Here is a 10,518-nt window from a genome sequence, read left to right on the forward strand (position 1 = left end):
GGGGCCGGCGTTCCCCACGCAGCCTGGGCCCCCCCTCCCCGGCCGCTCTCCGGAGTTTAAGAGCGAGGAGGAATTTTAAATGCATTGACCCCTGACCCGGGCCTGCCTGCGAGGGGAAGTGAGACCCCGGGCTGCCCCCAGCCGGATGGGGCCGGGGGGGCACAGGGGACACCAAGCCCTACCAGGGGGCTGCACCCCGGCTCCCCCCCCCCCCATCCTACACCCACCAGGAGCCACCCCAAAACCTCACCACGACCACGCTGGGGGCACAGCAGCCGGGTGCCCCACGCTGCTGCTGTATAGGGAGGGGTCTGCAGTGGGGTTACCCCCCCCAGTGCCCCCCGTAAAGGGTCTGGGGGCTGCGCCGTGCCCCTACCCCTCTCCTGGCATCCCCAGCTCCCGCCTCCCGCTCGGAGGGGCTGCGGTGATCACGGTGTAATTAAAAACGTAATTAAGCGCTGCCACTTAGCAGAAAAGTCATACAGTTTGGGGATAATTATCTGACAATATAACAAGTTGCCCAACATTAATCAGGAGCTGATCTGCTCCAGCAGCTGCGCTCCCCGCGCTGGCCCGCTCGCTTAATGGCATCGTTTCGGAGGCTGCCATAAATCAGGCCCCTACGGGGGCCCTGGGGGGGCTGCACGGTGCCCCCCGGTCCTGGGGACCCGCCACCGCCACCTCCCTGCCTACATTTTTGGGGTTTGGGGTGCCAAAATAGGATCCTGACCACCCAACCCAGGTGTTTCCCTGTGGGGCCGGGCAAGGGCATCACCCACGGGGTTTGGTGGGCTCCAAAGTGGAGACCCCCGGGGGGTGGCCGTGCCCGGGGGGGTGCCCCAGGCTGGGGCTGTCCCCTCTTCTCCCCCTGCCCTCCCTAGGGATGGGGCTGGAGGAGGCCGGGGGTCCCGGGAGCGCAGAATTAGCTCCGAAGGCCATCAGCGAGCGGGGAATTAATGAGCGTTTACAGCTTGTGTTTGTGTTAATGAAGTCCTCGCGCTGGGACAATATTAACTCTGGAGCAGAGGCGGGTCCTTCCCCCGCGCCCCCCAGCATCACCTCGGACCCTCCCCGCGATGGGCAGCCCCAGCCTGTGTCTGCCCTCCCAGTGCCTGGCTCAGATGCCCAGGGGTCCCGTGGTGTCCCCAAATTTGCCCCTATTGGCAGCCGGATCCTTCCCTGCAGCCCCCAGGCTCTGCCTGTCCCTGTCCCTGTCCCCTTGGGAGGGGACGGATGGGGACCCAGGGGAGGGATGGGGACCGAGGGGACCCAGGGGACCCAGGGGATGGATGGGGACCCAGCCCCGTAAGGCTCCGACTTCCGAGGGCCGGAGATAAAAGCAGAAATTGTCCCCTTTGTGCAGGCTGCTGCGGGCAGTGGGCAGGGGAGGGGGAACCCAGAACGAAACCAGCGGCTTAACACATTCACTTCTCCCCTAATTTGCCGATTCTGCCACAAAATCCCATTACAAAGGGCTTAGCGGCCGCGCTGAGGAAGAGGTCACTGGCGGGGGCCCCCGAGGAGATTTTACCAGCCACAAAAAGCGCGAGAAAAGAGCAACCCCGGCTGCTCCGGTGCGTGCCGAGGCACGGGCATCGCCGCCGGGCGAACGGGGCGAGCCGAGCCCGCGCTGCCCGCCTGTCCCCGCTGTCCCCCCGCGCAGTGCCCGGCAGCAGGGAGAGCGGTTACAAAGCGGCGGCGAGGCGCAGCTGGGTTAATTCACGTTTATAACTCCAAGAGCAAATAAAAATCGGGCTTTGCATTGATCTGCAGGCTTTAAGCGGGGCAATAAAAAACCGGCGCTACCGGAAAGGCGCTGCCCAGGAGCCAGCTGTGCCGTGCCGGGCCCTGCTTTTTGGTGGGGATGTGGCTGCGGGAGCTGCTGAAATGCGTGGGGGAGCAGCCTTCGCCCTAAAAGTGATGCCAGCGCTGGGGGGCACGGGGTCACCCCACGAGCGGGCGCACGGGGAGGGAGCTGGGAGGCACCGGGGAGCCCTGATGGGTGCACGGGGAGAGCGGGTGCACGCTGCTGGAGCCTGGGTGCGCAAGGGGAGAGGAAAACAAGGGGTGGGTGTGCGGGCGCGGGTGCAAAAGGCGCACACTCACTGAGCACGGCAGCCCCCGGGGACCCGCGGTGGGTTTTGGAGGGACGAGGAGGGAGCAGGCCGGCGGCCGCCCCGTGGTGTGGCTGTGCCCGTGGGACAGGCAGGGCCCCGGGGCTGGGGACGGGGACGGGGATGGGGCACAGCTGCGGCTCTGGCACCGCTTTTGTCTGCTGGCGGGGCCGGCAGCGCAGCGCGGAGCGAGGCCCAGGCGGTCTCGCTGAAAGGAGCCGGGGGGGGCGAGCGCCCGGGCGGGATGGAAATGAGCCCCCGGGGGTCCGCCCGGCACAAAGGCACCCGCTGGGGTGGGCCGAGACCTTCCCAGCCCCTCTCCACAATGTTTGCAAATACCGGAGGCCACTTATTGCGGGGCCGCCGGCGGGGAGAGGACGAGGGGGGCTCCCACACGCCCTGATGCTGGGGCTGGGGGCCGGAGCCCGGCGGTGGGTCCAGCTGCGCCCCACGCTCCCCCCCACATCCCCCGAGCCCCCCGTGGCACCCAGCGTGGGCAGGGGCTGCCCCGGGGCCTTTGTTGGCAGCTCAGGGCCTCGGAGCCAGGGGAGCGGGGAGGAATGTTCCCCGCTCAATGCCCACCACGCCGGGGCTGACAGCCCTGAAATCGGGCTGTCACTTCCCGTCTGGACAGCCCTTCACCTCCATTCGCCGTGCCTTGTTAGGCTCCCGACGCCTTCAGCCAAGACAAACACAGCACTTAACCCTCAGGGTCCCGACGGCCCCTCTGGGCAACACGGGGGCACGGGGACGTTAACGGGACGGGATGCCCCACGGTGCCAGGACCCCTTTCAGGGGGGGGCTTTAGGCTCGCCGGCACCCCGGGACCCCCCACCTTCACTCCACAGCCCCAAACCTGCCCACCGGCGGGAAGGCGCGCAGCCCGTCATTCCAGGACGGGGGGGGGGGGCTCGCAGCCGCCCCGCGCCACCCCCGTCCTTCCACCGCCCCCTTCCCGCAGATCCCACGACCACCCCGAGACCCCTTCCCACCTCCCCCCCCCCCACCGCAGGACACCCACCCTGCAGCCCTGGCCGCCGATGAAAGAGCGAGCGCGGAGCCTTTCCTTGGACACAATTAAAAAGCCCGGGGTCCCAGCGCCTCGGCCCGCCGCAGTGTGTTAAATTAATGTAGCAGAAAAAATCATTATGCGGGGACACAGATGGAAGTGACCAAGCAGAAAATGCGATGTGCAGCGGCGGAGGACCCCTGTTACCCGTGTAAACATGGAGGGGAAGGACGGGTTTCCCAGCTGCGGGGCGAGGAGGTGACGGCAGCCTCCCCGGGGGGGGGTGCCCCCGGCATCGCCGCTGGGTGCTGGGGCAGAGCTGATATAAGGCCCCGGGGTGGGCACGGGGGGGTCCCGGTGAAGCTGGGTGCGGGGGAGCTGCACCGTGCGTGTGGCCGGGCTCAGCTCGCAATTACCATGTCATTATGTGCCGGCACAGCCGTGCCTAACGGAGCAGAAAAGCGGCCCTGCCGGGCACCCGTGGGGAACGGGGGCCCCTCGGGGGGACCTGGCGACACGCGTGCGTGTGTGTGCCCCCCCCCGGGTGGGTGTGCGTCCCCCAAAGGCAGCCAGCAGCAGGGACACCCCCGGGTGTGCTGCAGTCTCTGCTGCCTTCGTGCCCCTGGGGACCCCAAGCCCCCGGGGGAAGCTGCCCGGGGGGGGGTTCTGCTCCCCTGGCGGATAAGCCCCGGGGCAGACAAAGCCTCGGGATGGCTGTGAGCTGCTCGGCAAACACAGGGGGCCCTGGGGCTGCACCGGGACCTTGCACACCAGAAAACCCCAAACCTCAGGGCCGGAGGGTCCCCGTACCCCGTGAGCGACATGGGGCGCAGCGGCACGCACCGGGGGCGGCTTCAGGGGACATGTGGGTGCTGAGCTCTGGGGAGATGCAGGACCTGATGCCACCACGGCAAAGCCCACCAGGACCCACCTGCTGCTCAGACACAAGCTGAGGCCTCCCGGTTTGGCCCCACATGTTTTACGGGGCCTGGGAGTTTTTTTTTTATGGGGTCCTTTCGCAGGAGCAGACAGGGAGCACCCCACGCACAGGGGTGATGCCCTCCCGGCACACAGCCTAACGCAGCCCTAATATCCCCCAGGTGCCCCCCACAGCAGGAGGCTGCCCCGAGGCCTAATTACACCCTTGTGCTCGTTTGCTGGGAGCTCCCAGGTGTTGGCCTTTGGGCGCTTCCCGCTCGGGGCGCCGGCCGTGGGGACGCTGTGGGGCCACGGAGATGGCTGGGAGCTGCCTCCTGCCCCGGTGCCGGCGGGGTTATCGCTGCGGGGCCGTGCGGGATGATAACCAGAGCTCCCTCCTGTCAGCACGGCGGGGCGTGAGAGCGGGACGGGGACGGGGACGTTCCCTGAGACCCTGTTTGCTGCCTCGGGGACCTCCTGGGGACGGTGGGTCCCCAATCCCTGCCGCCTCCCCGCCCGGCTTTGTCTCTGCGGGGCCACGTTCCCACCCTCCAAATCTTCACGTGGGCCCCTTCCCTCCCCGGGGCGCTGCTAATCCCCCCGAAACGGGCCGGGGGATTGTTGACCGAGCTGCCATATCCCTTGAACAAGCAAGCCCGGGCCCCACAGCTGCTGTCGGATTAAGAGCCACCCTTTCACTGCCGCACAGCCCCTGAGCAAGCCCGGACCCGAGCTCCTGCTCTGGGGGCACCCACAGGGCTGTGTGCGGGGTGCTGGGCCAACAAAAGCCCCCCCACCCCAAAAAGAAGCGTGCAAACCCACAGCAGGAGGGCACACGTGGGCGCCGGGGGGATTAAACCCCGTGGGGAGAAAAGGAGCCGGGAGCCGCTGGCATGGGCAGAGGCGAGGGCGAGGAGCAGCTCCCACGCTCTGGAATTGTGGGTCACCGGAATTAGATTAATTAGCTCATGCTAATGGTGCCTAATTAGCACCCGGCCGCGCTGATGTGGAGCCTGCATCTCCGAGCTGGGGGAGCCTGGGTTTTACCCACGGGCAGCGTGGGGGAGCCCCGCGCCGCCGCCCCGCACGGTGCCAGGGGACAGGAGGCAGCGGGTGGCCCGCGGGGACAGGGGACCTGCCACCAGCTCGTTATGGGGCCAGCCTGGCCAAGTGTCCCCGGCCGGGGCAGCCCCCGGCTCTCTCGCTATCTCAAGAGCTCGCTCAAGGTCGGGGTGGACGTGTCCGCACGGAGAAGTGGGTGTCACTGGATGCCCGAGGGACAGTGGGGGGATGGCCGGGCACTGCCAGGGGGGCAGGATTGGGGTGCTGGGGGGCACGGGATGGAGCGGGGCAGGGGTGCCGAGGCAGCAGGCAGGCAGGCGGGCGTGAGGGGCTGTTCATCCCCGGAGAGATTACAAACCTCCTTTTGACTCCGCCGGCAATTACACAGAGCCACGCAGCAGCATTAATCCTGGTTAAGTGCGCAGGGCAGATAATGTGTCCTCGAGGGTCCTGGAGGAGCTGGCAGAGGTGCTTGCTACCTCCAGAGAGCATTTTTTGGGGACAAACAACCCAGTCCTACCTCGTAGGGACACCGGAGTGCCGGCTGGGCAACTGGAGAGTCATGGGTTGGGAAGGGGAAAAAACCCTTCCTTGTTTGCAGCCCCAGGGCTGTCCCCGTCCCCGCTGTCCCTGGAGGACCTCCGGGTGACACACGGCCTTTGCTGGGGACGGCGCCTTGAGGAAGAGCCGCTGCAGGGGGGCGTTCCCGGGGGAAGCCGTGTCCCCAGGGACATCCCGCACCCTCCTGAATGGCACCCGGGGGTCCCTGCCGCCACCTCATCCCGGCCCCATGGGGCACAGGGGTCCCTGCCAGCCCCCGCCTTGGCATTTGGGGACGTTTGGGGGCCAGCCCCAGCCGGGCGATGGGGTGGCGTGCGGCGGGCGCGCGGAGAAGGGTCCTTCAGAAACTGCAAACGCTGGCACAAGCTGTCCTGCCTTCAATGCGAGCGGCGAGTGTGAAGTTAAGAGATAAAGAGGGAATTAGGAGATAAAGTCTGCTTAATCCCAGCTGCTCTATGCAATTAAAATGAGCTTCACCCCGCTGTAATTGGATGGAAGCTGCCTGCCAGCGTCAGCGCGACCGGGAGCATCGCGCGAGCAGGCGCGGAGGATTCGCCGCGCCGAGCACGGAGACTTATCTCCCCGCCAGAAAAACCGAGAGGGCAGCGGCACAGGGAGCGGGAGTTAATGAGATGAAAGCGGAAAGCCTGACACAAAGGATTAGCTCCTGGCCGGCTCCGCTGCCGAAATCCCAAGGTTTCCTGGGAAGGCTTCCCTTGCATGGCAAACGCCGCGGCCGCATCCTGCTCGGCAGAGGAGCTCGGCGCAGCAAGGCTGGGCTCTCCTCGCCCCCTCCGGGGAGGCCCCTTGCTGGGGAGGGGGCTGCCCCAGCCCCCAGCTGCTGCCCCAAGCCCCCTCCGGAGGTTTCCTGCACAAGACCCTCCCTAATAACATTTGCAGCTGCTGGTATTAAACTGAAATTAAAAAAAAAAAAAACAAAAACAACAAAAACACCCAAGTGCAGATTAAAAGGACACTGATGAAATGCCAGGAGAAGAATTACAGCCCTAATAAACCTCTGCCTTCTGACGGGGGGGTGGGGGGGTGGTTTACGAGGCCATTTAGACTTTGCTGTCAGAAAGGTGTATTAGAGCCATAAAGGCCCCGTCACCTCTCCCGTCCCCCGAATGCCGGCCCACAGCCGCGGCCATAAATCCACCTGCTCGCAGCCTGGCCGGGGGGCAGCAGGGCAGGGACCCCCCCCCCCGAGCCTCTCGCCCTCGGCTGCCACCTTGGGAAAAGGAGAGCAGAGCAGCGAGGCCGGGGGCTGTGCAGCTCTGGTGTGAGATAAGGGAGGGCACTATCCAGGAGCAGAGGCTGGGATGTTCCCGGTCCCGCACCTACTGCCTGCTGCCGGTGCGTGTGAATGGGACCCCCGGGTACGGGCGCACCGCTGCGCACCTCCTGCCACGGGGACGTGGGGACACGGGCTTGGACGGCTGCTGTTGCGCTGGTGGGGCTGTCCCCCGGGGTTTCCGTGCATCCCCGCGCTCCCCTCAGCCTCCCCCTGCTTCCTGCTGCCGGATCAGATCGGGGCTGCTGGCACGGAGCGTTGTTTGCACAGCGTCAGCTCCAGCACCCTGCTGCTCCTGCCCCAGGCTCCGCTCCTCCGCCGGCTCCTGCCTGTGCAAGACGCGGCTGCGAACACCAACACCCGCCGTGCCCCCACGCAAGGAGCTTCTCCTCCTCTCCATCACAGGCCCCTGCGGCCACACGGCCGTTCTGGGCCGGGGTTCCTGGCGCTGTGGGCTGGGGACAGGGTTGGGGACAGGGCTGGGGACGGAGACGGAGCTGGCAGGTGGTTTCCAGCGCAGGCTGCCCGGCACAGCCTGACTCACCGCGCCCGGGATGGGTCATGGTTTCAGCTTTGTCCTCCCGGGGCGCAGCCTTTGCTCCACGCCTGGGTGACGCTGGGGACAGCGGGACAGGGGACACCTGCGTCGAGAGGGGGCTGAGCCAAGCGGCGGGGGCCTGGCGTGGGGCCTGGCGTGGCACGCTGCTCTCAGGGGACAGGAGGGTTGGCAGGGCTGTGCTGGGGCCAGCTGGGGAGCCCCAAGAGCAGGCAGGCCCCCAGGGTCCCCATGGGGGGAGCGGGATGGGAGCCCCTCTCCTCCCACCACGTGCTGTGCAGGGGGAGCCTCTCGCCTCCCTCCGATGCCCCAATTTCGGGGGCATTCAGCCCTCGCCGCTTCCCACGCCGGCTCATTAGTGAGCTCAGAGCCAGGAAACCCGTTAAGGCACGGAGCGACCGCAGGCTGCGGGCGGCGGGGAGCGTGCGAGCGGGGAGCCGAGCCGAAACCCTCACGCAGAGGGGGAATTGCTGCTTTTCCCCTTCCCTTTGAACTCCGGCAGCCGCCTGGAGCTGCGGTTCCCCCGAGCACGGACCGGGGAGCCGGGGCGGCGGGGGGGAGCCGCGGGGAGCGTCGCTCCCAGGCATCTCGCTCATGCACCGGGGCCGCTAGGAGGGGTCACCAGAAATTGGGGGTTCGCTGAGCTCATGCTGGTGCCGTCCCAGGAGAAACTGGCGGGGAGGGATCGCTGCCAGGGCCGGCAAGAGAAGGGCCAGCGAGGACGCGGAGCGTGCCGGGAGGTGCCCGCACGCCCCCGTGACTCAGCCCGCCCGGCGGAGGCAGAGGTGGGGTAGCGATACCGGTGCTAAAAAAAAACCAGCGAAGCACGGGGAGAGGAAATTTCTCATTAGGCAGAAATGTGCCGCAGAACCTGTCTGACACCCGGGACTGCCCCACGGCCCCCGGCCGGGCACGGCGGCGATACCGTACGGGCAGCGAGGAGGAGATCAAAGCAGAACGAGGGCAATAAAAGGGGATCAGCAGCCCGTTGGGCTTCCGGCCGGGTGGTGCGGGGAGCGGGGAAGCAATTTCCCTGTTTCCTCCCAGTGTTGCTTTGGGAGAAGCCGAAAGCAGAGGCGAGTGGCAGGAGGAGCTGGGCGCAGGCATCGCCACCCAGTGCAGGGCCAGTGAGCCACCAGGGATGGGCCGGGGCTGATACCTGGTGAGCCAAATTTGAAGCCCCAAGAAGAGCTCTCCTCGCAGCAAGTGCAGCAGCCCGGTGATACCAGCCCTACAAACCAGCCTGCATGAATTTCCCCCTGGTTTCCCCCCATGGACCGAGCCCTTCCCAAGGGGGTTGAAGGTTTCCTTTGATAACCCAAAGCTGCTTTTCTCCCCGCGGCCCAGCACGGTTCTGCTCCTCGAGGAGCTCCCGGGATGATGAACGCGGGTGCCTTCGCCCCGAGCCCTCCTCGCTGGCCGCGCGCTGCCAAAGGCGATGTCAGCTCCCAGGCATCCGGGGGGGAGCCGCCTCCTGCGCCCTCCTCGAACCGCCCCGGAGCCGCAGCCCCTTTTTGGGAAGGTTTCCCCTCTGCGTGCCAGTGCTGGGCATGTCACCTGGGGGGGGGGGGGGGGGGGTTGTCCCCGATGTCCCCGTGGTGCTCGGGCTCATGGGGGGGGCAAGGACACGGCCCCGGTGTGGCTGCGGTGCGGCCGGGGCCGGGCACTGCGCCATGTGCCAGCACCCCACTGGGTACCAAAGGAGTCTGGAAGGAAGGAGTGGGAAGAAAATGATTAAACCAAGATTTATTTTTTTTTTTAATAAATTGGAAAAAAACAAAAAAAAAAAGCCCTGGGAAAAAGCTGTGTAGGGTCCTGGCACACGAACAGAGTATGTAAGTGGTCTTAAAAATTACCAATAAATAATCTTAACGGGAAACAGAAGGAGCAGAGCCGGGGCTCTCGTGGGTGTCTTGCTGCTCCCTGTGAGCATGGGAAAACACGCCGGGTCCCGGCCCTGTGCCTCTCGGGGACAGCCCTGGGCCGGGCCACGACATGTCCCTGGCTGTGGCCACGAGGCAGCGACCCACCTGGCCCTGGGCACCCTGCAGGATGCGGCCCCAGCTCGGCTTCCCATGGGGATAGCACTGGGGCCGTGGCACCACGGGGCCGTGCAGGGTGCCCGGGCACCCGCGGCCCCCTGGATGTCGGCCGCCATGGGCCGAGCCGTGCCGAGCCGTGATCCCTTCCAGCTGCGCCGGCCCCAGGCAGCTGACGGGGCTGCTGGAGCGTCTCCCTGCCAAGTCACGGAGGTGTCAGCCAAGAGTTAGCAGCGAAAACGCCAAGAAGCCGGGCGAGCCGGCCAATCCATCCTAAATCTTCCTCCTCCTTTGCAGGGGAGAGGCTCGGGAGCTCCGGGCCCAGCCCCGGCCGGGTGGCCCCGGCAGCCCGCTCCCCACGGCCAGGGGAAGGGCCCCGCTCCCGGGGCCACCAGCACCCGAACCGTGGTGGCCCCAGCCCCCAGCGCCTGCTGGTGGTGGGGCACGGCCTGGGCGTCCCCCCCGATGTCCCCCCGGGTGTCTCCCCCGGCCCAGGCCCCTCCACCTGGGCTGCGCGTCCCCCTCCGCCGAGCCGTCTGGAAAGAGACGGTTCCCCCCTCCCCGAACTTTCCAGATCTCAGCAGAGCGGGAACAATCGGAGCCTTTGTCTTCCCTTAATCTCCTGGTTAGGAATTAAAAGGGGGGGGGGAAAAAAAAATCCCAGCAGCACAAAAGGCTCTTTTGCGCTGGCTGGGAGGGGGGAAGCGCAGGGCGCAGGCAGGGCTCGCCTCCCCCCCCGCCCCACTCCCCCAGGACCACCCCAGGCTCTCCCCGTCCCCACAGCCCCCCCAAATCCCCCCCGAGGTCTGCCCATGGGGGTGGTGGGGAGCAAACTGGGGGGATGCTGGGGCTGGGCTTGCACCCCGCTGTTACACACTCACACGTGTGCACACTCACACCCACCCCGTGCCCGCCCGGCGCAGAGCTCCCCGCCGCCCCGACCCCGCAAGAACCACGCGGGCACC

The sequence above is a fragment of the Anser cygnoides genome, chromosome 9 (genome assembly GCF_040182565.1).
Source record: "Anser cygnoides isolate HZ-2024a breed goose chromosome 9, Taihu_goose_T2T_genome, whole genome shotgun sequence".
Lineage (NCBI taxonomy): Eukaryota > Metazoa > Chordata > Aves > Anseriformes > Anatidae > Anser > Anser cygnoides.